Consider the following 26843-nt stretch of genomic DNA (forward strand, 5'->3'; position numbering starts at 1 on the left):
GGTACCCTCCACTGAGGCCCCACCACTTCTCCAGGTAGCCCTATTCGACAGGACTTAATCCACGATGGAGCATGGAAAATTCTTGTGCTTCCTTTTCTCTGACAAACTTGGAATCCAGGCTCACCCCTTTGGCATCCACCTCTTCTTCAGCTCAGCTGTCACTTATCTTTTGATACCCAGGCTATCACTTATCTTTTGGTCTCAGAGGGAGTTAGTCACCAGTATACCATGTCCTTCTAATTTCAGAGAACTTAAAGTGTGTGTTTGGAGAGAGGTGAACCATCTCTAGGGATGACTAATACAGTAGCACCATGATTTGAACAAGGTTATGACCATCCCCAGTCTATCAGCCTCATTCTCTGATGGGCTAAGGTGCCACATCCTTATGACAACACCCAGAGGCAGAAAGAAGAACCTTATTTCCGTTGGGTCTCCTTTCAAGATAGAAAAGGAAAAGTTTCCCAGGAGCTGCCTGTGTGACTCCCCCTCTTCAGTATCACATTCCCAAGCCTTGGCCCATCACTGGAAAGAATTATTACTGTTCTGGGGCTAGTGATGGGACTCACCTCCCAGGAAACAACTGCCCACTCAGAGAAGGGCAAAAACCTGAGCAAATCTGGATTCTGTTAGAAAGAAGGAAACGGTTGTCGGGTGGGCAACCAGTGTGGTCGCTATGACCTTGCCTTCACCTGTTTGTGGAGATGGGTCTGAAAGTTCTGGAGCAGTCCTTCTAAGGAATGCCCACCCCAAAGTGGCCTTCAGATATCTAAGGCTTCTTTCAAGGCAAATTGAGAAGTCACCATCTTTCAGAGATCTCTGGGAGAGAGTTCCACACACTCAGAAAATCTCCCCACTGGAAAATCTTTCCCGTTTCCTCCAGATTTATATTCTTTCAAATAAGGACAGAACCTTTAATTTCTCATAAATATTTACTGCATTCTATATGAATAGCATCCCTTGGAACATAACATGGAATTCAATACTGCTGGGGTTCCCTGGAGTTGCTCATCAAGGAAACCATCAAATACAAGTGTTAATGGGGATATATGTTGACTAAGGAAGCACTCTAGTATAAATGAGTTTTGATCAATATATAAAAAACATCATACTTGATCCATAACAGCTTTGGCTGTGGAGAGAAGGTAATAGAACAATGGATCTCTGATGGGGTCATTGCCAGCTAGTGCCTTATTGAATTAAGAAAAGGCACCTCTTCCTCTGGGGTGGCAATCCCACCAGATGGGGCAGAGCCCAAGCTTCCCATGACCTGTGGCTCTGGTTATGGAAAGGTTTTGAAGAAAGGGAGTTTCCACCAAGAAAAGGAAAAGGTACTTAAAGGAACACCAGGGATGGGGAAAGTATTTTGTTTGGAGTTAATCTGTTTCCTTCCATTGTGGAGCTACCAGCTCATCATCCAGCTGCATTGAGGCCAGACTTTTGTGAAGTTTGGAGCTTGTACATATTTTTTTACCCACGTGGCTCATCTTAGGACTACATCCTAAGCTTTCTTTTCTTCTCACCCCACATATTCTCCCTGAGTTAATTCGTCAACTCTCCCAGGTTTGATTCACATGTATCTACTGAGGACTCCCAATCTGTATATCCAGCCAGCCCAGGCCTCTCTCCTGGACTCCAGATTCATCTATCCAACTGTCTACTGGTGGTTTCACTGGATAGAAAGGTGGTTTTAATGATTTCATTATGTTTTTCTGTATTTTGTAAATTGTCTTATAATTAGCATGTGTTTCTACTATAATCATAAAAACATTATTAATTGAAAAATAACATAGCAGACATGAGAAATGTTAGTGACTCTTTACTGTGTCACTGCTCTGTGAGAGCTACTAAAGGGCTGTGCTAAAGGGTTGTGTTTATTCTGGCATTTAATCTCCTCTACAATAGTAAAGAGTGGGCGTTATTCTCTTCACATAACAGATGAAGAAACTGAGGCTCAAAGAAATCATGGTCACACAGCTAAGACATTACAGAGCCTGAATTTGCACCTAGAACTGTCTGGCTTCAAAAGCTTTGTTTTTTCGAATGCATGTGCTCTCCCAGCAACAGTGCAGACTCAGTGGGGAGGAAAACAAAAACAAAGCAAAGGGTTTCCCTGGTGGCACAGTGGTTGAGAGTCCACCTGCCAATGCAGAGGACACGGGTTCGTGCCCCGGTCCAGGAAGATCCCACATGTCGCGGAGCGGCTGGGCCCATGAGCCATGGCTGCTGGGCCTGCGCGTCCGGAGGCTGTGCTCCGCAACGGGAGAGGCCACAACAGTGAGAGGCCCGCGTACCACACACACACACAAACACAAAGCAAAAAGAACCCATTGCTAGACCTCAACGTGTATTTCTAGGTGCCCTATAACTATTCTAAACATTTACTGAAACTCCATGAAGTTATTCGATTGATCAAGCAACTATAAAACGCTTTAACAGTTCAAAAAGATGTATTGAGCATCTGCTTTATGTCAGGCGTAGAGCAAGGGGTGGGGGCACAAAGATGCATAAGACAGAGCACACGTCCTTTGTCATGGGAGGGGACTTATAAATGGATAGTTATGATATAACTTGATAAGTGATTAAACTCAGGAAGGCTCTGAGGAAAGACACCTAGCTCCCTGGTGTTCAGTGAAGCTTTCACAGGCAACAACTGCTGAGCCAAGTCCGGAAAGATGAGCAAACTAAGAACGTGCATTTGGGAGCCATCAGTAGACAGGTCACTGTGGAGGTCCTGAGTAGATGTGGAGGCCCAAGGAGGCGATGTGGACAGGGAAGTAGAGCAGTTGAGAAAGGACCTCTGGGAAGAACAAGAGATTGGGGGTGGCTAGAAGAACAGGAACTATGAAGGAGGTCAGTGAGGAAGGGTAAGAGAGGAAGAAGGAGAATTGGCAAGAGGTTTTCCCCCAGAGCCCATGAGAGTAGAAAATTCCAGGGAAGAGGGAATGACCAACAGTGTCAGATGCAGAAGAGAAGTTTAATAACAAGAGAGCTGAAAATTATTGTTCAGATTGGATGTTATGACAGTCATGGATGGTCTTTGTCAAAGAGACGTTATCAGGAGGTGAGGACGAAAGACAGATTACAGAGGGTGTAAGAGTGATGTAGTGTAAGTGCTGACATGAAGATTTTTTTGATTGTAATATAAGCGATGGACATTAGGCTTTTGATCGAGGAGGCATTCATTTCAAAGACATCCATCAAGAGTAAACACATTGCATGCTGTATGACACAGCTACTAGCAAACCAGCTAGATAAGGAACCAGACAATCCCCACCCATGAAGTACCTCTTTTAGAAGGTCTAGGGTAGCCTAGATAACTGATGGCTTGAGTGACCTCGCTTTTCCCTTCCTGCTCTCTAATTCCCACTCCTGCATTTTAACTGTTCCAGTAAAGAGTGAGCCTGTGAAACCCTAGACACCCTACCCTTGGACCTTAATAAAGGCAAGTCCAAGGTCCACACTTCCTCCCCCTCCCTCTATCCAAGACCTCGTTGTGTGGCCCTGGGTGTTCCATGTACCTTTCGGATTTGTGGGTAATAAATCTATTCTTCAAAGTTCCCCGATTGTTGTTGCTGAGGTGTGTCCTACAATCATAATAAGAACCATAAGGGCTGGTCCAGTCACAGCACTGGTGTGGTCAGGGAAATGTCTGTGGGGCTCATCACAAGCAGTATGGTCCCAGGCGAGGGTCTCAGGCATTCCTAGCCCATAGCATCACCATCAATAGGCTGAGACCAACACAAATGAATGCAGAGATCAAGAAGTAGAATAGGCAATGTGAATTAACCTTTCAAGAAGCCTGGTTGTGAAGCAAAGGAGAGATGGGGGCAGTAAAGGGACGATGCAGGCTCAAGGAAGAGTTTGGGGGGGTTGACACTTAAATGCATTTTTATGGATTATGGAAAAAGAGCCAATGATGAGGAAAAGCTTGAAAATATAAATTCCAGGAAAGTGTTGATGGAACAATGGCATTCAGAGAGGAAGGAGGGGTTGCTCTTGTACAAGAGTAAGGATATGTCCTTTGAAACTAGAGGGAGAAGGCAAGGATGAGCACAGGGACAGTAGATAAGTTAGTGGATGGGAATGGCAGCAGCAAATAATCCAAAGAGTGAGAGGTCTGGAGGCCAGGGACTAGGGAGGAAGCTGGAGGATTGTGGATGTTTGTGACAGACACCAACGGAAATGACTGAGAGAAAGGCTGACTATGGGGAAGACTTCAGATGTGTGATGGCAACAGTCTCCAAAGTACAGCGATGTTTTTATCTAGCAGTGTTTGATTGCCCCGAGGCAGGACAGTAGAAGATTTGGGGAATGATCTGGGGCTGGTGGTGTATCTCAGAAGAAAAGGTAATCAAGAATGTTGATGAGGAAATGATTCAAATCATCAATTACAATGTCTGGTCTGAGTAGGGACATGAGTGAGCCCAGATAGGGCTGAAGATCTGCTTCCACTCTATCAGATGACCTTGCACAGGGAATTTAACCAAGAACCAGGAGCAATGCATCTGTGATATTCAAACCTATCACAGCGATCACTCTCCCTAAATTATTAAAGGCCATCAGAAATCCCCCTCAAGGTCAATCTTAATCAATCCTGGCTGTACATCAGAATTACACTCGGAGCTTCTAAAAAAGACAATATGGAGATTCCAGTGACAATGACCTGGGATGAGGCCAGGGTAAAGGTATTTTAAAAAACATCCTAATGTTTCTAAAGTATATCCAGATTTTTGAGCCATTAGTTTGGATAACCAACCTCCAGTTATCCATGTCAAGGGCAAGTTGAGAGAGAATTGCAGGGTCTGGGAGGAACACAGATAACTGAATTCTATAGGCAACCCCAAATCTCATTTATGCTAATGGCTTCAGCCTTTTTATTTTTTTAACTAGGTGGTAATTAGTACCAAAATCAACTGTCTTGATTTTCTTTCCTTATTTCTGTCACTCATGATAAGACAGAGGTGCTAATTAACAGTGAAATGGCCTGGAGGCAGCCAAAAGGCAAGAAAAAAAAGGGAAAGAGAAGTGTGTGGTTCCATAAATGGGACCTTTGTCCCTGTTAGCAGGGTTAACATGCATATGGTCTTTACCATGCGCCAGGCTCCATTCTAAGAATTCCACATGTAACTCATTTCTTCTCACAATGACTTTATGAGTCAGGTTCTTTCATTGTGCCCATTTTACAGCTGAGGAAACTGTAGCACAAAGATGGTACTGTAAAGTCATAAAGCTAGGCACTGGTGGGGATGACACTGCATGCATGTTATCTGATTCCACAGCCCTCCTTTAATCATTACACGTATGTATTTAGGAAGCTAATAAACTCATTAAGAAAAGGAGAATATATTAAAGAAAGGAAAAGTCAGAGAACTCTGTGGTTATCATTCAGAAAGTCAAGACATATATTTCTAAATGGATCTTGATTGCTAATGCTTTTCCTGGCTGTATCGCTGATTCACAATGTGGCAACAGTTCCTGACCCAACAATTTAAAGAAATCACTTTTTCAGATGCAAAACTAGTTTTTTTGTTAAATTGTTTAGTACCTGAAATGTAATACAATTTACCTTAAAGCTAAATCCCTAGGTGAAGTGGCTGATAGATTATTACCACCCTGCTAAAAATATCTGCTCAAATGAACAGATAGATTATAAGTAAATTTTCTAAACTCTCTGCTTGTACAGATTTCCTCAATAGTAAGATTTCCATCTTGCCTACCTCATCTGTATGCATTGCACCTATCAGGTAACAGAACCTTCATTCAGTGAGGGTTTTATTAAACCTCTATCATGTAGTTAATTCTATCTCTTTCAAAATGTCAGAATCTACTGGAAAGCTGAGTATAGTCAGTTTATGAGTAATCTAGGTGTTCATGGTATGCTTTGCTTTTGCTTTCATGTTAATTAAATTACTTGTATAAATTATTGCAGAATGTCCCAGATGATGGAGATCAGGCAAATGCCAGGGTGCTCATTAATATTTCCTCAACACTTGCAGGAAGGAAAGCATTGCTATTTGTCTCTAGTCCTCTCTCTCCCAAGTGGTTCTCAGCCTTGGCTGCGCATCAGAATTGCCTGTAGATCTTTAAAAAATATGGATGCCTGGGTCCCACCCCTGGAGATTCTGATATCATTGATCTGGGCATTGGAAGAAGGAATTTTAAGAGATTTCCAGGTGATTCTAGTGTGTAGCCTGGGTTAGGAATACGTTCCTCAGGAGCTAGCAAGACTGTGGGTAAAAGTAATAAATGAGAGGAGGTATATCTTCCAAAGCTACCCGCATTTTTTTTACACTACGTGATTCACAAATCTCTGGGGCTGTCAGCCTCTCTCTAGCTTGTAGAAGTTTTTTTGAAATAGGTATAACCTTAGTATTTTATTTGAATTCAGTTCCTTTGGGTAATTGTACTGTGTGCTTATAAAATGTCTGAGTGTTTCGCTTGAGTCACTGAGACATCGTGTAAACCAATAATTCTTTAAGACCCACTCGTGTATGCTAGGAACACTAAAGCATTTTAATTGGGAGATTCTGCTTCTGGTCCAGTGGTTCAAAAGTCAGAGAAGCATATTTTCAAGCAGACAGGCTGCTGTGAGAGTTCCTGCAGTGATACGAAGTTACATATGAAGTTACCTATATTTACTTAATAGCACAAATCCATCTTACTTATTATAAGTAAACATAACAGATTCAACAGATTTTGAAGAGGAAAAATACAATGTCTTTACCTAAAACAATGACTAAACGACATGCATGTCTTCCTTCAACAGTTTCCCACAACCCACCCTGAGAAAGCATAGGGAACATCACCAGGGAAATGACAGGGTGTCCAGGAGACTGTTTACTGTCACTGAGCATAAGGCCCTTTCACATTCAGACTCCATCCCCCCTTTAACAGCATGTGACCATGAGCTAATTAGGTAGCCCATCTATGCCTCCATTTTGTCATCTGCAGAATGGGATAATAGTGGTCTGTAACTCATGGGCTGATGTAGATTAAGTAAATTAATATATGTAAAATTCTTCGAACAGACTTGGGCACCTGGTAAGCACTCAAATATTAGCTAAAATAATGCTGTTTTTTCAAGACCCTAGGATTGGAAGCCATCAATTTCACCCAACAATTTAGATGCCTCTGTGAGAGGTGGCAGAACTGGGCCTGGTGGACACAAGGGACAGGAGACTCAAGGACCCCCATCAGTAAGCTTCCGCCTTCTTCCTCTAATATTTAAAGGGATCAAAGAGGCATCTTCTCCACCTACTGGTTCCATTCACCTGTCTGAAATTTATTTTCCTCATTCTTCAGACCGCAAGCTCCATGAAAGCAAGGATAATGTACGCTTTACTCACCAATATGCACCCAGTAATTATCCTGGGGTCTGGCACTCAAGAAGTGAGCAACAAAGTGTTGATTAATCTGGAAGTCCTGGTAGGGTAATATACTATCAGCTACTAACACTTCAGCTTAAATCAGACCATGCACTTTAGTTCTGTCACCTAACGGTTTTCAGGTAAGTACAGATAATGAATAAATTGTGACGGGAGAAGGGAAAGGCTTGGAGGGTTGCATGGTCTCATTTAAGCTGAAGTATTTCTTGCTCTTCTTATAAGGACACCACTCCTATTGGATGAGGCCCCCAATCCACTAGGGCCTCATTTAACCTTAATTGCCTTCCTAAAGGCACATCTCCAAGTACTGTCACAATGGGGTTAGGGCTTCAACATATGGCTTTAGAGGGGGAGACACAATTCAGGTCACAACACTAGGGTTTGCTGTGCCTTGTACATGAGGAAACAAGCTCTCGAGTCACGGTTCTCCAGGTGTGGTCCAGCAGCATCAGCAAGCATCACCTGGGAACTTGTTAGAAATAGAAATTTGGGAGCCTGCCCACATCTAATGAATCAGAAACTCTGAAGATGGGGTCCAGAAAACTGTCATAACAAGCCCTCCTGGTGATTCTGATGTATATTAAAATTTGAACACCACTCTATATGTTAAAGTATCAAAACAAAATTAAATCAGCCCTGCAGCCTAGTAATGGGATGTGGTGAAAAGAGTTACGTAAATAAACTCTTTACAACAATCCTGGAAGGTAGACAGGGAAGATACCATGAACTCTATTTTTGTATGAAGAACCAGGGGCACAGTGCTGTCACTGAGTTACCCAAGGCCACCCGTTATTGCAGAATAGAAGCAGCAGTCGGGCTCAGGTCTCCTGATTTACTGTCAAGATGGCCGGTGCTTCCTACCAATCTCCTCTGATAAATCCAGTTCTACAAATCACAATCCGTGGTCTTTCTATTTTCTCCTTTTTACAGTTTTGAGTGTTAGTAAACTCCACATCTACATCCATTATTAGTCACATTATTATTTTTCAAATGAAAGCTTTCTTCTAGCCATGACTGCGTGGTCAAAATCATCAATAAATAGAGCACAAGTTCACTAAAATTAATTTAGGATTGGGTGTCTACAGTTGTGAATCAGATGCAGAGAAATCTGAATGCATCCTTGGAACACTGTGGACAAAATCAATGAACAAAAATATAGCAAGCCAAAAGTAGGGTTAGAGCTCTGGGCGAAATTTGAGAAAGCAGAGAGAGACCATTGAAGACGTTCAGTCAGCACTTTAAGGAGATGTATTGAAGTCTGGTCCCTCTCTACCAGGAACATCCTTTGGCTTTTGTTTCCTTCTGAGAAAATCTCCACCTCCATCAGCCTGCTCCAGGAAGTCTATGATCTGTGAGAGCTGAATGCAAACCCTGGGGAAATCAACAGTTGGGGAAGCCAAACATTGCCTGGGAAACTGGCAATGGTGAAGAAAATTCTGGGATTAGAGCATAACAGGAAAATGACTTCCTAACTGCTTCCAAATGCTTCCCATACAACGCCTTTGTGGCATGCCAGGTTGTGCTGGCTACATCCATACACAAAACAAACCAAAGCAAACCGTAAAATGCACTTCTGTGCCCAGAATTTTTATTGGGATTAAATGCTCATTCCCTAAATTTCTGCTACTAACTTAGTGACTTGCTGGTTTACTTAAGGTAGAATGTCATCTATTTTTTTTTAACATCTTTATTGGAGTATAATTGCTTTACAGTGGTGTGTTAGTTTCTGCTGTTTAACAAAGTGAATCATCTCTATGTATACATATATCCCCATATCCCCTCCCTCTTGCGTCTCCCTCCCACCCTCCCTATCCCACCCCTCCAGGTGGAAACAAAGCACCGAGCTGACCTCCCTGTGCTATGCAGCTGCTTCCCACTAGCTATCTGTTTTACAAGTCATCTATTTTTACAGTTTAAGTATAGTTTAAGGTTTGGTTCTCAGTCTTTCCTGCACATTTGAATCAGGTGAGGAGTGCTTAACAATCCCACATCCAGGCTGCATCCCAGGCCAATTAAATCTGAGTTCCTGGGGTTTAGTTCCCCAGGCATTAGTATTTTGTAAACTCCCTTGGTGATTCCAATGCACAGTCAAGGTCCAGAGCCACTGCTCAAATGTACTATTTTCTTTTCTTCATCCCTCTCACAACAATTACAAAAAAGACACAAGAAAGGAATTTAATCAAGAAAGAAACATTAGAAAAATTCACCCCTTAAAGAATAAAACAGAACTGAGTGGTAATTATATTATTTTCAGCCCTCACCAGATAAATGCCTGTGTTAAATCCACTTCTTTATGTCATTGTTTTATTCCCCAGCATCTGGCTAGAATTTAATATAGAAAGAATAAAAGCAAAATTAGAGAAATCCTTCTGTAAGATGTGTCTCCTAGCACGGGAGGAGGGACACTGATCAATTACAACTTAGGAAGAAAAGTAAGTGGACTTCAGTGCAGCTGGGAAGGTTTCCAATAGACATACCCTCCTGATTGGGCTCAAAGTCTTTGTTCTAATCATCAGTCAGGTTTTTTTGTTTGTTTGTTTGTTTTTCTGTTTTTTTTTAAAGTATAGTTGATTTACAATATTGTATTAGTTTCAGCTATACAGCATAGTGATTCAGTTATTTTTTCTGATTATAATCCATTATAGGTTATTACAGACATTATATATAATTCCCTGTGCCATACAGTAAATCCTTGTTGCTTGTCTAGTTTATGTATAGTAGTTTGTATCTGTTAATCTAATCTGTCCTTCTCCCATCCCTTTCCCCTTAAATATTGCCATTTGCAGCAACGTGGATGGACCTAGAGAATATTATGTTTAGTAAAGTAAGTCAGACAAAGAAAGACAAATACTTTATCACTTACATGTGGAATCTAAAAAAATAAGACTCATCATCAGTTGTTTTTGATTATCCCTGAGAATACTGGTTTTCCCAAGTCTGTCAATGAAGGAAAACAAATTGACTAGTTTTACCCTCTCATTCTTCCACATCCTTCTGAAGAAAGACCAGCACTGTGTTTTAAAATCTAAGAAAGGTTATGCAGGATAATCCTGGAGGAGGAGAGGATGGAGAGTGACACCACTGTTAGCAGGGAGATTTGAAGGAGATTCCATGTGCTCCTTCTGCCCCTGTACTGGGAAAGGGAATAGGGGGGTGGCCCATCCCTCCACTCCCTTGTCAAGATGCTACCGGGTGGCAGAACTTCTAAAGGGGTGGATCAGGAATGCTGTGGATGGTACGCTGGCTGCTGAGGCCATGGAGGTGTCACTAAAGACCCATGCTTGACCTTGACCCAGAGCAGCAGGGCTTCCACCCTCCAGGACCCCGTGGGCTTGGACATAGTCCAGTGAGGAGTGAGGGGGGCTCTTTCCCAGACGCTGAAACCCCTCTGTCCACCTAGACATAAAGGAAGGGGTCTCCATTATGCCTGAGATGGAATTTGATGGTGACCTGGTAGGTTGGGGGCTTGAAGATTAATCTTGACTTAAGGGTTTTAAAAGAATGTTAAATGTTTACACTCAAAATTGTAGAGTAAAATTCACACCAACTATCCTGGTGTTTCACAGACTGACCTAGTCTCAAGAGCTGAGGGCTATAGGCATCAGGACACATGTAACTTCCAGTTCCAAGACTGAGTCACTCATGTAAAGAGAATGGACTTCCTAAACATCCAGTGCTGCCCACTTTTGGAGCATCGCCAGACTTTTCAGGATAGGCCTGAGACACAAAGATTTGTCGTCAAAAGTCCAGGAGTACAGTATGTGCTTGAGAGACATAATTTCGTTTTTACCTCTGGCAGTTTCTCTGGGTACCAGAATGCACAGCTAAGCAGGGAATGTGTACGTAACCTGAGGCTTCCTCTCTATACGCAGATTTCACTTATTCATCCAATAAACTTTTACCGAGTTTCTACTGAAGGCCAGTGCTGGGGAATAAAACACTGAGGGCTATCCTGGCTAAAGTGGGCTTTAACACAGGCATTTACATCTGTTCTCTCTTTAATTCCCACTAAACGACAGCTGAAGATATAAACCATAGCAAGAAAGAGGACTGGAACTGAGGAACAGTCGTGAACACAACACATGAGCACGAAAAAACAAACAGAGGAGAAGCAGGTGACATTTTCGTCCAGAGATTGCTGGAATCCACAGTAGCAGAAGTGGAAACCAAGAAGCAACGTGATTTTCCCACAGAAGCTCAGAGCAAGTCAGGAACTGGCAGTACCAGCTGCCTCTAAAAGGAAGGGCAAAAGTGAGGCTGAAGACAGCAAGATTGGTTAAAATAGTATTATATTTAAGAAGCACCTTTGCCAAAGACCAGAGGTTTACTCCCTGGAGAGGGTGAACCAGAGGTATTCTGGACAGGAAACACAGAGCACAGCTGACGACGGGTGAGATCACTGTCGTAAAAACAAGAATTAGGCAAAAGTTTAGGGACTTAGAAGACCCCTGCCTAGCCCACATCATCCATAAGCCTTCTAGACCACTGGGAGCCAGGCCCAGGCCCCCTACGCAGGAGAATGGAAGACAGTTCTGGTCAGCCTGAGACAGAATCTGACCAGCCCGAGGGAGAAGGATTGGGGGTCCCTAATGAAACAGGGCAGCCAGATCACCCTAGAGTGAAGCCCGGCAGTGAACAAACAAGGAAGTTATTTTCACACAGAACTTCCAATCAACAACTGTTGGCCTCATTCTTAATTAGGACCAGACAGACAAGGATTGCTGGATGTTTGAGGATTAAAGTAAATAAATAGGGGAAAGAAGATACTCAGAAGAAATAGAAACAATGCAAGGAGAAGATAATTTACAAAGAAAACCTGTCATTAATATCTCAGAGACATAGACTGCACCAATGAAATAAGAACGGAAGGAAACAGAATAAATAAAATGAGAGTGCTCTTAAAAGTCTGAGTAGGAGTTTGCTAGACTTAAAGATGGGGAAGGCAATTTGAAGGAAAGAAATGTCAGGTGTAAAATCACAAAAACAGAGAAACATCAGGGCAAGGGCACCCACGTATGGAGGAATAGCAGGAGTTACAGCTGTAGAGTGGCCAGATCATTAGGACCCTGTGGGTCAAGATAAGGTGCTTGCTCTGTATTCGATAATGGGTTCTAAGCAGGGAACTACATGAGTCGAATAGCAGCAGTGCAAAAGATGAATTGAAATGGGTCCTGAGGAGGGAGGAAGAGTGAGGGAACTAATTAGGAGACTCTTGCAGTAACCCTGCATGAAGCAGAATAAAGCAGGGGCAGTCGTGAAGGAGAGGAGAAAATGGATTGCAGTTAGAAAGAGAAAGGATGGAGGGCTGAAAATGAGAGAGAGGAGACTGTGATGACTCCTGGTGACCTCTGACTTAGGTGGACCAGAGGGCAGAGGTGCCAGTCATCAAGACAGGGATATAGGAGGAGGACCAGATTGCAAGGGAATACAACTCAAACATGTTGCTTTTGGGTTGCCTGTAGGACGTCCAAGTGGACATACCCAATAGTTAGGCAGCTGGGTTTGTAGCTCAGCGGAGGGATGTGCTAAACTGATCACTGCACAGGCGGCAACAGAATGTATCCACTTGAGAGAAGTCACCCAGAGAAGACACAGTAAGAAAACCGGAAGCCCAAAGATGGATCCCTGGGGAACACTAACCTTTAGCGAGTAGGTGAAGGAACAGGAGTCACAGAAAGATAATGCATGATTCATACACATCCAAACCTGTGACTCTCTTAAGAAACTGTGATTTTGTTACCCCAAATAGCTCTCTGCTAGTCTTTAGAATCCATGATTTCACTGAGTTCAGGCAGTTTAGGAAAGGAAAAGGAGAATGAATCCTCTCCCCCGTTGGCTGTACAAGACATACATGAAGAAAAAATGACTCCTGATGTATGGGCAATGGAACAAATGATGGGCATAAGAAACCCAGGAAGAACGTTTTGGGGAGAAGATTGTGAGTCCCACTTTTGATAGAAACTGGTAGTGGTTAGGGGAGGACCGCAAAGAAAGCTTATTATCTTGATCACTTCATGCAATGAACATGACTTGTACAAATCACAGCAGAGTCTCCCAACGAACCTTTTCTTCCTTTCGTGACAAGTATCCCACATGTGGCAAGTGAACTCAGCCTTCCCATGTTTAGAAAAAATAGTTAAACATATCAGTGTGTGCATGTGGGCTAAATGGGTTTGTTGCTTTTTGAAACAATTCTAAAGGCTTTATTAAAAAGATCAGGTTGAGAGACTAAGGCAGGAGGGCACTATTTGGCCTTCGAGCCATCATCCATCACTTACTCCTCTCTTAGGGAGGACAAGTAGAACTCACAGAAGTTTTAGAAAATTCCACTCCTACCTCAGAATCTCTATTTTTCTGTCTCTGTAGCAGTGGGTTCAGTGCAGTAGTCCATATGAAGAAAGAAAATAAGAGAACTGAGAGGAAAAAAAAGATCATAGGACCATCCATTATTTCTTGGCATTGTCAAAGCAACCAGAAACAATCAACAAACACACACTAAATATGATGGGTTGCTGTCAGGAAGGCAAGACACGCAACATGCTCTGCCCTGCGTGACAGTGAATTAGACAGTGAATTAATTTTTGAAGGGAAGCTAAAGCAGTACCTCAAGAACAAGAACAAGGAACCCTGTGCTCCAGACCTTAACTGGCAAGTGGTATAAGCTGGGGAACATTCTTCTTCCTTGTTCAGAAACAAGACTTCTAAAATAAGGATTGGTAATAACATTGACCCTGTTCATAGGAAGGTTGTTAGGATTAACTTAGAAATTATTATAAAATTACTTTGTAAATATTATATTAGATCAGAATACCTAACTCCAGGCAACATATCTTTGCAGTTGAAATAAAGTTTGGAACTTCTTAGACTGTTCATCATTGCCATAAAAAGAGAATGGAATATAAATATATTAGCAAATATTAAAATCCCTTTGCCCTTAATGAGTTAATTTGGAACAATGGATCACACTGCTCACTTAGCCACACAAATCAATACAATTTCAGTTGAGTTACATGCCAAATCCAGACAATTTTTTTAAAGACATTTGCTGGTTTTCATCAAATAAATTAACATCAGTTTTAGAAATGTGGGTATAAGAATATTGTATCAGACAGAGTCCTGACAGGAAACAGAATCTAAATCAGGTGGTTCAACGAAATTTCATAAAAATGTGGGTCAAGGTAAGGAACTGACAGAAGATGTTGATGCCCCTAGAAATTAGCCAGAATAAGTGGTTACCACTCTTGGACCCAGAGTGACAGGGAAGATAAGACATTTCAGGAACCCACGGAGTTGAGGAATCCAGATTTTGCCAGAAAACTCTGCCCAAAGCAGCGATGGAACAGGGAAAACACAGCACAACCTCTCTCTCCCACCATTTACCTTATTCACATCTCATTCAATATTTTTGTTTGATTATAAAATCGCTGCTGCTTCAGATCACTAAATCCTAGTGCTGCTGCCTTTGCATGACAATCAGTAGATCACAGGCTTACAGAGTTGATGCAGAATTAGGTATTTGGGGAACTAAATACAAATGCAAGGTAACAGCATAATTGGGTTAACCTTGAGAAGCAAATATATTCATTTTAAACATCAGTACTAAGTCCTAGTCATTGGATTCAGGAACACAAAACAGTTACTCTAAAAAGGAAAATCCAGTTCTTGAGTTGAGATATTACCTGTTACACCTCCCAACCTCCAGTCTCCTACTGGTGCTGACCACTGGTTGAACCCAAACAGAAGCCAGAGTCAGGAGTTGCAGTTCATAGGATCAGCCTCCTAGGGCACAGAGGAGGGTTGAGAAGGGCACAGAGTGGACCAAAGGGGTGGTAAATGGAGAGTAACCAGCATAAATGTAACCCCCATAATTTTTAATACATCCTATCAGCCCAGCTTTAAAAATAAGGTTTGTGTCTTCCTTTTAACTCATTTATGAGTCACTGAAATATCCTACTCTACATGATTCTTATGGCAATGCCAATTGGCAACAAGTTCTATATGGGCCTGGGTTTTAATTAGGTATTCACTTGACTGTAAATAGCAAAAAACCCAGTGACTTAAATAAGTGGGATTCACCCAAAAGAAGTCTGGAGGCAGTAGGCTGCTAGCATTGTCAGCACTCAGAGACATCGGAGCCAGAGTCAGCCATTTTGGGGGCTTTTACTTTGTGCATTTCACCTCAAGGTTGCAAGAAAACTGCTACAGGTCTAGACATCATGCCTTCAAGGAAAGAGGAAGGCAGAAAGGAAAAGAGCAATGCCAGTTGCATCTGTCCATTTTTATCCGGAAAGCAAATGCTTTCCTAGAAAGCCCAGCCAAATTCCACCTTTGTTTCATTGGCCACAACTGCAATACACTTCTAACTGCAAAAGAGGGTTTATAAGCATGTATTTAGGTTAATGTTTCCACCCTTAATAAAAGCTGGCTTCTGGCAGCAAGCAGGAAGTGGGAAGATATTTAATAGGTAATATTTAATAGAGATATCATTTGTGTATATATATATATATATATATATATTTTTTTTTTTTTTTTTTTTGCGGTACGTGGGCCTTTCACTGTTGTGGCCTCTCCCGTTGCGGAGCACAGGCTCTGGACGCGCAGGCTCAGCGGCCATGGCTCACGGGCCCAGTCACTACGCGGCATGTGGGATCTTTCCAGACCGGGGCACGAGCCCGTGTCCCCTGCATCGGCAGGCGGACTCTCAACCACTGCGCCACCAGGGAAGCCCCATTTGTATATTTTATAGTTTATTACATTAGCTACTCAAAAGAAGCCCATTAATACTCATTAAACATTAGATAAGAAAAAGCAATGTTCATTTACTCTTGCTTCTCTATTTAATGAGCCAAAGGGGTAGTGAGCCTGCCATCTGAAAGCCAGTATCCTGTCCATCACCATCAACCCATTTCTTACAGCAGATGGGAGAACTGATTTAAAAGAAATATCTCAACTCAAGAAAATGACTTTATCCTTCTTAGGATAATTATTTTGTGTTCTTGAATCCTAGTCATTACTAGGGCTTATATTTAGAACTAATATATTTGCTTCTCGAAACTAGTCCAATTATGCTGTTAACGAATTTGTATTTAACTCCCAAATATACCTACTTCTGTATCATCTCTACAAGACTGTGATCTACTGATTGCTGTGCGAAGGCAGCAGCACTAGGATTTAGAAATCTGAATCAGTAGAGGTTTTATTGTCATTAGAAATATTGAATAAGATGTCCCTGGATGTACCATTTTGATCAGTTACAAAATATAACATGCCGTAGACCAAGAGATACTACACTCTGCTGCCTTATATTCAGTGATCCTACTGCTCATGTTAATGAGTAATAGTCATTATTCATTAATAGCCAAGTAATAGTCATTTAACAGAGGAGGGAGCACAGAAACCACATTTCAGACATCACTGTGACAGTGATCCATCCCACTTGTACATACCCAGGATGGTGTGTGGCCTTGAGTTGCTGTCATTTCAGTGGGTTTTTAAATTTTTTAATCATTTTTTTAATTCTGCATTGCATCTATTATTCATGTGAATCCTAGGGCAAAGCTAATCTTCCTGCCGTATAACCTTGTTGTTCTGTCATACAACCTTTCTGGCCACTTCTGCCCCAGAGCACTCTTGATGGAGCATTTGTTATACAATCAGCCTACAATGTAAGTCTTGCCTTCCGGGCTTAACTTGCCACTGACTCCCAAAGGGGAAGGAAAATCATATTTTAGATTTCAGAGTTTAAAATCTGAACAATTCAGGTACATTCAAAACACTGAGACAATAACATTTCAAAGGCAGCCTGATACAAAACCCTAAATGATATTCAATTTAGTCATACTGTTTTATGTTTTAGTTAATCAATATTGTTGACATATAACAGAAAAAGATTCCATGGTCATAGTGAGCCCCAGGAGACTGTAGGCTATAACTCTTGTGATACTTTAAAAATTTGAAATGGGGTTGGATGGTCATGAAAGTCAGTCCTTCACATATTATGGGCAAAAAACACTCAGGCATCTCCTGAGATTTTTCCTTAAAACACAGCTAGTAGGACATGCCACCACTTTCCCTTTTTTCTTTTTCTTTTTTTTTTTTTAAACATCTTTCCCATTTTTCTTTATCCCTTCCTCGATCCTGCTGCTGAGAACATGGCTGAAGCTCTTAGCACCATCTTGGATCATGGGGACAAAGGTCACATCTTAGGGATGGTGGGATAATGAACTGGAAGGAGCCAAGGTCCCAGGGGACCTCAAGGAGTAGTTCTGGGCTTTCTATTCCCGGATCCCTATGTGAAACAGAAACAAGCTTCTATCTTGTGGGTCTTTATTATTCACTGTCAAACACAATGCTAACAGCTACAAGCTCAGGTAATAACAATAACAACAGCTAATATTTATTGACCTCTGACTTTGTCAGATACTGTGCTGAGCACTTTATTTGCATTACCATCTTCAACCTTCAGAACAACCTGTGATGCAGGCACTATTATTTTACAGAGTAGAAAACTATAACTCGAGGAGGTTAATTAACTGACCAAGGCAATGCAGCCAGTAAGTGGTAGAAATGGGATTCAAGCCCAGCCATCTGACTCCAGCACCCATGCTCGGGTCATTAACCATGGTGGGGAATATCTTTGTGACTATGACTCATGGTTCCTCTTTACAGTACATCTATTTCATTTCAAGCAATATTTTTTGCCTCAGTTTTTGGAACTTCCCTACTTCCAAACACCCTACCTGTTAATCAAATACTTACTTTAATAGGTTAAAATACTCTGTGTTATCCAAGGTTAAGGAAGACGGATGAAATTTATTCTGATGGAGCATACACATAACTGGCTTGTGCTTTGTAGCAAAAGACATAACTTCATTTTCCTAACTGCTGCACAATGGGGAAAAAAAGAAGTAAAAGACAGAGACAACATCTTGAAGAATGATTCAGTAAGGAAGGATGTGGTCAGAGAACAATCTGCATTCAGTACTGTTCCAGTGCAATCCTCCACAACATAATATTTAAAGTACTTTATAGGTCAGCAGCCTAAATCCTTCTTTAAAAAGAAATTGTCATTATCCCTAAAAGGAAAATATATTTACTCCATATTTAGGGTGGGTTGGAACTTAAGGTCATTTTATACAAATGACATTTTTGTTGATAAAGTCTTGGACAAGGAAACCCAGTTTCTATGTAGGTACTAGACTTTTTTCTGGACTCAGGGTTTTTAAAGATAATTATGATATTGGAATGTCCAAAGAGAAATATGGATGAAGGATGAAGGAGATTGGAAATTAACCCTTTAACCTTATTCCACATGGCTAGAACTTCATATCAAATGCTAGGCTTCACAATTTAAGGCTCAGAATTTTGAGAGAGAAGGAAGTCATGAGACCATAATCTGGTGCCTTAAATTACAGAGGGAAATTGAGGTCCTGTAAGGACCTGGTCAAGACTACACAGTAGGAAGAATGACACGTAGAAGTCAGAACCCCGAACCCCTAATTGAGGCTCCATCCACTAGGCCATATGGCTCATGAGAGACACAGAGAGCTTGGAGAGTCTCAGAAAAGGCTGAGGGCTGGAAAATAGGGTGTAGAATGAAAGGTCAGAGGATCTGGGATTATGTAACTTGAAAGGAAGAGACCGAAGGGATGCCTGAATAATTTCTCAGTAAAAAAAAAAAAAAAAATCTTTTTATCTCTCCTAATGAGATAGATAATAAAAGTTTTCTACACAGTGTTGCCCATGCTGTTCTTTCCATTTTAAATGTGGCTTTCCTTTACTCTCCACCTACCCAAATATAACTTCCCTTCAATGTCATTAGACAAGACCTAGGTCTTTCTAAACCTTCCCCAGATGAGTCCGTTAACATTGAACTTTATCTTCTCAGGTTTCCTCCTTTAGTGCTTATGGTTGGGACCACAAAGATTGACACATACATTGTCATTATGACTGAATGTTTCACTGGGGTGTTTCTCCTTTGGAGAAATCTATCCCAGTCCTTCAACTTGTAATCCTTCTGTCATGTAACCCTCCATGGAACTTCTATCATGGTTAGGACTGACCTTAGAATAGATACTCAACACTTGTAGAATTTAATTCATCTATGGCATTGTATCAATAATTTATGTTAAATATAAAATATATTTTTCTAATGGTGAATGTTATCATTAAGTAGTATACAAAATATACTGTAAACTTCCTTAAAAACAGATATATTATCTATCTGGAAAATTTAAGGTCTGAAGGCAGAAGGATGCACGGATGAATTACAATCCTTTTTCAAGTCTGAGCCTTATGATTCTGTCATTATCTACACTGAATTAAAAATATGTATTATAGATCTCAAATATACTTCATTAAGAGATGGACATAGAGGTTTCAGCTATCTCTAACATTGATTCAAACCACTGCAAAGTCTAGCTGATGAATTAATTGATGAGATATTTGTCATGATTTTTCTGTGGCACATAAATAAATAAACTGAATGGTTGATTCAATAATCATATGATTAGAATGTTCTAGTTCTATCCAAGTAATGAGAATCACACTCTAAAAGCCACATATATTGCTCTGATGTTACAAAAGATGATGGATTATAGATGTGTTCACTCTTTATGACTCTATTACCTATAGTATTTATAAAATATAATTTTTTCACAAATTTTTCTGTAGACTTTTTTATTCAATTTTCTTATTTGTACTTACGCATTTACTGAAGTAAATGATATGCTGGAGAAGAGAGGATACCACTAAATAACCTTGGCAGATGAAAAGCGAAAATCCCTTATAAGAGACCACCTTGCTGCATGCTTTAAAAGATCACTCTTACAGATCTCGGCGGCTGTTTTAACTAACATCACTCTAATCTCATCCTTCCAAGGGTTTTACTTTCACTATAAAACATAAGCACAGGGACTTGTCCTTTTATTAGCATGTAAATCTATTAATATAATAAACATGATATTTGGGATAATGAATTATCTGATCTCCAGTGGAGCTCATTAAACTGTTGCCTCTCAAATTGCCTTCCTAAGGGGCAGACCTCTTTAAAAAATTAATGGGAGTCATGAATTGAGTTTGTGAAATCTGTAGCATCTCCTTTCAGTAACAGCTACAAGTTTCCTATAGAAAAAGATGGTATTTGGCTCACTCTGGGAGGTTTTCTTGTTTAATAATGTTAAATATAATATAATTTTAGAATAAGTAGTACTTTTAAATGTCATTTTAAAATGACATTTTAAATGCTTAATGAAAAGCAAGAACCTAAGTGTCTTTGTCACTTCAACATATTTCAGGATTCTACTTTGTCTGATTTAGGGTCACTTGAAAAACAGCCATGCTTGACAGCAGGATTTGAAAGGTGGCAGTGTCTGGAATAGATAGTTCTCTCAACGCCAACATGGATCCACAGTGAAGTTAATGAAGCTGACCCTTCAGGGTCTCTCCCTTGCACAGAGCTATGAATGTCATGAGCTATGAATGTCCTAATGTCCTAGGAGGGACCAGCAAGCAAGGTTCTAATCAGAAAGCATTCCTATGTATTCATTTCTGGTAAGTTGCCTAAAGAGATCTCTGAATCTTCAAGCCTTCCATAATTTGTTGTGATTTATTTCCTCATTTTAATGAAGATCCCTTTTATAACTTTGTAGTTTTTTTTCTTAGAGGCACCCCAAAATCATGTGTTTCAGGCCCTATAAAACCTAGATCTGTCCCTGTCCAACAGCAAGAAGGATTTCACTGCAAAGGAAATTTGTTGCAAAAAATCTGTTTAGTTGACATTTTCTAACTAAGTTTCATTAGCTTCACCAAGGCCCCCAATGTAATTTGTGTGAATATAGCCAAACGGTCTGCATAAATCATCATTTGGATATCTGGAGTTAAGGACATGAACACTAGGCCTCAGGGGCAAATGAGGGCCCTAGTTTATATAGGTGGATTAGTGCAACAAAAATGATCAAGCAGATGTTAATTCCAATCTTATTACCAGGTAGGAAACTTCTACAGGGTCTGCATGAGGTTTTGACACATCGAGTAAAAGTCAAGGGAAAAGGCATAATCTATCCTGTGTCAAACAGTAATCACTATTGAGGCTGCAAAGAACAAAGAGCTTTATTTGAGGTCTTAGGAATTGCAATTCAGGAGACACAGACTCTGATAAAACCGTTTAGAATGTTCCTGGCGATCAGAAAGAGTTGGGGGCTTATAAAGGCAAAAGCCACCACAAGGTTGTTCAAGAACTATGACTGACTTTGGTACAATAAAGGAAACATTTGACCTTAAGGGATAGGCTGTCACAAATCGTTTTAGAGTAAGGGTCGGATAAGCATCTTGAGTTTCTGGAACATTGGGCAGATGTTCTGGGTGCCTATGTTAAGATAAGAAGTGGTCCAAGTTCAGATTTCTCCAAGCTGAGAGGTGCTTGAGTCACACATCTTAAGTTCCCTCCCAGCTCTATTTTAGATATGTCTCTTGTCAACACCAACTCCATTTTGATTTTCCTTTTATACCTGAAATCTCTCAGCAAAAACTGAGTTCAGAGACACAGAAGATTCAGCAGTCAGTGCATACCATGACAAATAACATGGCACAGAGATTCAAGCCAGTATGAGGAAAAAAAAAAGGTATCAAAGTCTCACAGAGCCCTCTGAACACCATGTATTCTACTGACTCTATTCCGCTGAGCTAAGGCATCACAACTTGTATGTGAATCCATTTCTGATTCACTGATACTTGTCAATTATCCTTCAAGAGATGAGCTAAGAGCACATAAATGGTCGGCACCCAATTAGGAAAACATATTCCTCTCACTTTTAATTTTATGACTTAGTAACATGTCTTATACCCTAGAAAATTCACCCACATTAATAACAAGGATATGGCAGTCCTCCACTGTAGTCAAGATGGAGTAGGTTGTTTTTAAAAACAAATTATTTTAAGGTAACTTCTATCATTTGAATGAAATAAACTTTCAATATTTAAAATAAATATTTTTCTAATATTCTCCACAAAACTTAAAAAGTCAGAAGACAGTCTCTCCTAAGATAAGAAGTACAACTGGGCTTCCCTGGTGGTGCAGTGGTTGCGAATCTGCCTGCCAATGGAGGGGACACGGGCTCGAGGCCTGGTCCGGGAAGATCCCACATGCTGCGGAGCAACTGAGCCCGCGTGCCACAACTGCTGAAGCCCGGGCGCCTAGAGCCCGTGCTCCGCAACAAGAGAAGCCACCGCAGTGAGAGGCCCGTGCACCGCGGCAAAGAGTAGCCCCCACGTGCCTCAACTAGAGAAAGACCACGTGCAGCAATGAAGACCCGATGCAGCCAAAAATAAATAAATAAAATAAATTTATAAAAAAAAAAAAGTACAACTGCTCTGCCCAATGGGTAAAGGCATTGGTGGTGGGAGATGGGGGGTGGCAAGGGGTGGCAAGGGGTGGAGGCAGGGAGATAAAAGATCAAGGTTAAAACTTGTGAGAAGACTCATTGGCTTTCTCAGGAGAAACTGGCTATTAGCCAACACCTTAGGACAGCAGTACTCCAAGTATAGGCCATGGACCTCTGAGGGTCCCTGAAGCCACTTGCAGAGTATTTGAAAATTCAAAACTATTTTCATAATAATACTAAGACATTATTTGCCTTTTTCATTGCATTGTTTTGCATCAATGGTACAGAAGCAATGATGGGTAAAACTGTTGGTGGCTGAACACAAATCAAGGCAATGGCCCCAAACTGTACCAGTATCATGTACTAGTTTAATGTGAAATCAGTGCGCTACTATAATGTACATTGTACTTCACTGCCACTTACTGGTAGGAGAAAAAAAAAAAAAGCCAGAGAAGAGTTTCACCTTACAATGACTGTTATGAAGCAATATAAATTATTAACTTTATTAAATGTAGGCCCTTGGATGTACATCATTTTTTATACTCTGATGAAATGGGAAGTATGCAAAAAGCATCTCTACTATATACCGAAGTATGATGTTTGTCTCAAAAAGAAGCACTTAGATGGTTGTTTGAGTTGTGAGCTAAACTAGCCACTTTTTTCACAGAACACCATTTTTTACTTGAATTGGTAAAGAATCATGTTTATTTAGACTTGGGTATTTGGCAGACAGTTTCTCAACAATGAACCAATGAGACCATCACTTCAAGGAAAACAACTGACAGTTTTGTTTCCAAGGATAAAATTCAAGCTTTGCAGTGAAAATTAGAATTTTAGAAAAATTGTATCTGTCAGTGTAAGCTTGGCAGCTTTCCAATGCTCAAAGACTTTTCTGATGATTAGTAACATTAACAAATATAACAGTTTACACTGTACAATGAAATATGCCAACATTTGAAAGAGCTGCATAATTCAGTGAATCAATATTCCAAATTACCAATGCATCATGTTAAAAAATGCATCATATTACAAAATATATGGGTAAAATATCGATTTAAAGTACAAAATAAACCAATAAATTTTAATGTAACAGAATTTGAAAAGTTCATGGATATGGTTTCAGATTCCATAATGCAACTCACTTTTCAGAAACCAGCATCTGGTGTCACATCTAAGAATACCCACAAACTATCTGAGAAGGTTATTAAAAGACTCCATTTTCCAAGTATATATGTGGGATTTCTTAAAACATATCAACCAAAACAAGACATCACAACAACTTGGTAGTAGCTTTAAAATATGTCCACAGATTCTCTGACAATCCTCCCCTCAACAGGTGAATTCTGAGGGCCAGACCTTTTTTATTGAAATACAGTTGATTTGCAATGTTGTGTTAGTGTCAGGTGTACAACAAAGAGATTTGGTTATATATGTATGTATATATATTCTTTTTCAGATTCTTTTCCCTTATAGGTTATTACAAAATATTGAATATAGTTATCTGTGCTATGCAGTAGGTCCTTGTTGGTTATCTATTTCATATATAGTAGTGTGTATATGTTAATCCCAAACTCCTAATTTATCCCTCCGCTGCCCTTTCTCCTTTGATAACCATAAGTTTGTTTTCTATGACTGTGGGTCTATTTTTCTTTTGTATGTAACTTCATTTGTATCATTTTTTAAGATTCTACATATAAGTGATATTACATGATAATATGTCTCTGGCTTACTTCACTTAGTATGATAATCTCTAGGTACATCCATGTTGCTGCAAATGGCATCCCTTCATTCTTTTTTATGGCTAAGTAATATTCCATTGTATATATATACCACATCTTCTTTATCCATTCCTCTGTCAATGAACATTTAGGTTGCTTCCATGTCTTGGCTACTCTAAGTAGTGCTGCAATAAACATTGCGGTGGTGGGGGGCGGTACATGAATCTTTTTTTTCTTATTTGGCTGAGCTGGGTCTTAGTTGCGGCATGCAGGATCTTTCGTTGCAGCGCGTGGGCTTCTCTCTAGTTGTGGTGCATGGGCTCTTTAGTTGTGGCACACGGACTCCAGAGCACACAGGCTCAGTAGTTGTGGCACACGGGCTCAGTTGCCCCACGGCATGTGGGAACTTAGTTCCCCGACCAGGGATCGAACCTTCATCCCTTGCATTGGAAAGCATATTCTTTACCACTGGACCACCAGGAAGTCCCACAGGTATCTTTTTGAATTATGGTTTTCTCCATATATATGCCCAGGAGTGGGACTGCTAGGTCATATGGTGGCTCAATTTTCAGTTTTTTAAGGAACCTCCATAGTGTTCTCCATACTGGCTGTACCAATTTACATTCCCACCAACAGTGTAAGAGGGTTCCTTTTTCTCCTCACTGTCCCTAGCATTTATTATTTGTAGACTTTTTGATGATGGCCATTCTGACTGATGTGAGGTGATACCTCATTGTAGTTTTGATTTGCATTTCTCTAATAATTAGCGATGTTGAGTATCTTTTCATGTGCTTTTTGGCCTTCGGTATTTCTTCTTTTCTGAGGGTCAGACTTAATGACTCATTTCTAGCAAACAGAATGTAACAAAAGTGACAATGTGTGACTTATAATAGTTCATAAAGGCATTGTGGTTTTCTCCTTGCTCTCTCTCAGAAAACCTGGGGGAGGCCAGCTGCTTTGAGGACACCAAAAGATTTGAGAACCTTAGCCTTCAGTGACAGGTCAAAGTATCAAGCCAAACGTCTGCATATTGACAATGTGAGGCAAATATTCCCTTTAGGTAACTTCAAGATTCAGCTACTGCCCAATAGAGCATCAGTCTTCTTGTGGATCGTGGATCATATATTATACCAGGATTTGGCTAAATCCAGCCCACTGTCTGCTTTTATAAATAAAGATTTATTGGAACACAGCCAGGCCTATCTGTTTACATATGGTCTATGGCTGCTTACAACAGCAGAGGTGAAGTTGTCACAAAAACTCTACAGCATACAACCTGAAAAGCTTAAAATAGGTACTATTTGGCCATTTACAGAATAAGTTTGCTTACACTGATGTGCTTTGATTTACTCTGTTTGTGCAGTTTGTACTCATTTCTTCCCAATGAAATTTCAAGGTATGGCTTTTTCTAGGGATCAGAAACTTTCTCCTCTCTCCCTCTTATCCTTGTCTAACCAACATCACAGATGAGTAACTGATCAATGCCAGAGGGTGGTTGGTTAATATTCCAAATGCCATTACATTGAAGGTTAGTTTTCAATTTAAAAATTATGAGGGTACACAAACATTCAGTCTATAGCAGTAATCAAGGAATTTTAATACCATATAAATTTGTTTCCCACCATCATCCATTTAAAAATACATAAAAGTGCTTTTTAAATTGACAGTTTACATCTTCCTTTCTATGTGAACCTGTACTTCCAGTCCATGTATCCTCCCTGGCAACTAAATTTTATATTGTATTTTTGTACTCACAAGTTTTGTATTTATCACCTTCATTTCTCTGCAACAAATATATAGAGTTGACCCCTTGAACAACTTGGGATTGAACTGCTCAGGTCCACTTATACACAGATTTTTTCAATAGTAAATATGACAGTACTACAGGTTCTGGGGTTGGTAGAATCCCAGGATGTGGAACTGCAGATATGCAGAAACAGTGGATAAGGAGGGCCAACTATAAGTTAAACTCAAATGTTTGACCGTGCAGAGGGAGGGTGCCCCTAACCCTCCCATTGTTCAAGGGTCAACTGTCTATAAACTGAAGTTTTAATGTAAGTTTACATTTTCTGTGAGCATAAGGCTCTAAGTGTTAAAAATTTTCTTCTAGATCAATTACTATTATAATTATTATTAATGTACAATTGACAAAATTTTTCATATATTAAAGCTTTTTACCAAAACATAAATTTATTTTAAAATTTTATAAATAACTATTAAACATAAAAACTAATATTTTATTGAAAGTTCTTCTCTTAATAAAGGAGGACACTTTTTTCTAACTAATTATTTCATCCATAGGTGAATTTACTTGTTTCTAGATTAAATTATATCAAATATAGGCCATCGATTATATTATT

The 26843-nt window shown here is 40.2% G+C and overlaps 1 protein-coding gene and 1 long non-coding RNA gene across 2 annotated transcripts in view; one reads left to right on the forward strand and one right to left on the reverse strand.

Annotated features, from left to right (window-relative positions):
• Nucleotides 1–26843, reverse strand: part of SPART (spartin) — a 373903-nt gene that overhangs the window by 238465 nt on the left and 108595 nt on the right. The window lies entirely within an intron of this gene.
• Nucleotides 1535–25594, forward strand: LOC141277027 (uncharacterized). The gene is made up of 3 exons (XR_012327592.1): nt 1535–1681; nt 20703–20936; nt 25417–25594. It is a non-coding gene; the product is annotated as an uncharacterized lncRNA (long non-coding RNA).

The sequence above is a fragment of the Tursiops truncatus genome, chromosome 18 (assembly GCF_011762595.2).
Source record: "Tursiops truncatus isolate mTurTru1 chromosome 18, mTurTru1.mat.Y, whole genome shotgun sequence".
Taxonomy (NCBI): Eukaryota; Metazoa; Chordata; class Mammalia; order Artiodactyla; family Delphinidae; genus Tursiops; species Tursiops truncatus.